The following is a 1,727-nucleotide window of genomic DNA, read 5'->3' as shown; positions in this document are numbered from 1 at the left end:
GCTTTCTATCTTCTTCTACTAACCCACACCCACACACACACATATAGCGCTAAGCTACATGTATGTATGGGTTGAGCTAATTGCTTCAGACACGTGTAGATAACACAATCTCGATTGTCTCTCGCCATTTTAGAGTCTCGCCATTTTAGAGTCTCGTGTCATTTTAGAGTCTCTCGCCATTTTAGAGTCTCGTGTCATTTGAGTCTCGCGTCATTTGAGTCTCGCGTCATTTTTAGAGTCTCACGTCATTTTAGAGTCTTGCACCATTTTAGAGTCTCTTGCGGCGTTGTCATGTGCGAAACTACCCCTCCATTTTGATAGTCCGAGCTATCTTCAAAGTGTAGTCCCACGTGACGTAGCCACGTTTACAATTACATCCGCCATCGTCTGAGCAGTTTCTCACTTCTCCCCCACACACAAACTACACTAACTACATGCATTTTTTTCCTACTCTTCTTCTTCCTCCTCCTGCTCCTCTTCCTCCTCTGTTGACAGATTTTCTTCATTCTCTCACAATAGAAATCTAATTCAAACTTACTGGACCTCATTTTGAGTCTGCAGGTGCACGCGAGCCGGCAACAGTTAATCCGCTCAATTAGTGCACGGCCTCGTGCACTTCAACAATGAACCAGAGTCATCGGGCGTAATCACGAGAAAATAAACCGCTCAGAGTTTGTGAAGAAGAAGAAGAAGAAGCTCTGACTCACATTACTTCACATTTTATTTCTCTGTAATAATGTAATAATAATATCATAACGGAGATTGTTATGATCAACAATAAAACACATTCTTGTTTCATTCTTGTTTTTCTGCTAAATGTAGTTTCTTATCATTATTCATAAAGACACATAAATATATCTTTGAATATTAAATGTTATGGTCATAAAACATCTTTATTTGTAATATTAAACTGAAACGCCTCGTGATGCTGCGGCTTTGATCTTATGTTTAGAAAAGAAAGACAATAAAAAAGTCAACAAATTATAATGGTAACAATAATAATAATAACTAATATTATATTATAACTGTAATAATATTACGACTAAGAATAAACTTTCAGGTTATTGCTGCTCGAGGATTTTCTTGTAACTTTATTATTTCTGTCTTCAGAGTTTCAATCATCTTATTATTAACCTGTAATATTATGATTAATAACAATAATAACAATTATTATTATTATAAAATAATATTGAATATTGACTTCAGTGATCTTACAGCACTTTAAGGTTTAGTATTATATTTCCAACCAATAAATATTATCTTCATAGTAAATATATATTATTAATTGTAATATTAATATATCTCTTTCATATGTTAATAAAAGACACAATATATCTGCTGTAATATAAATGAATAAGAACCCTCAATAGATCTTTGTCTAACTTGTCCCCACCTGCTGAACAAACCGTCATCTTCACATGAATTATCATAAACAAGCCTGCTGTCTGCAGATGACGTCATGATGACGTGATGAATAAGAGAAGGAGCCACGTGGAGGTTATTTTAGAAACGTTATAACTTTATTTGTCTTGTAGAAAACAGTAAATAGAATAAAAATCTCTTTATGTACAAAATACAGATTTCATGAGTGAAAACAAAACAAAGAAATAAATAAAATCATAAAATCATCATCAGAGGGCGGGGGGGGGGGGGGGGGGGGGCCCCAATTTTTTTGCTCTAAAACCCCCCTGAGGAGAAGGTCCCCTGGGGCATTTAGAGTGCGGGGA

This window comes from Anarrhichthys ocellatus, unplaced genomic scaffold, assembly GCF_004355925.1.
Source record: "Anarrhichthys ocellatus isolate YVR2014 unplaced genomic scaffold, GSC_Weel_1.0 scaffold184, whole genome shotgun sequence".
Taxonomy (NCBI): domain Eukaryota; kingdom Metazoa; phylum Chordata; class Actinopteri; order Perciformes; family Anarhichadidae; genus Anarrhichthys; species Anarrhichthys ocellatus.
The sequence above is the reverse complement of the archived record's forward strand: the minus strand, read 5'-3'. Positions refer to the sequence as shown.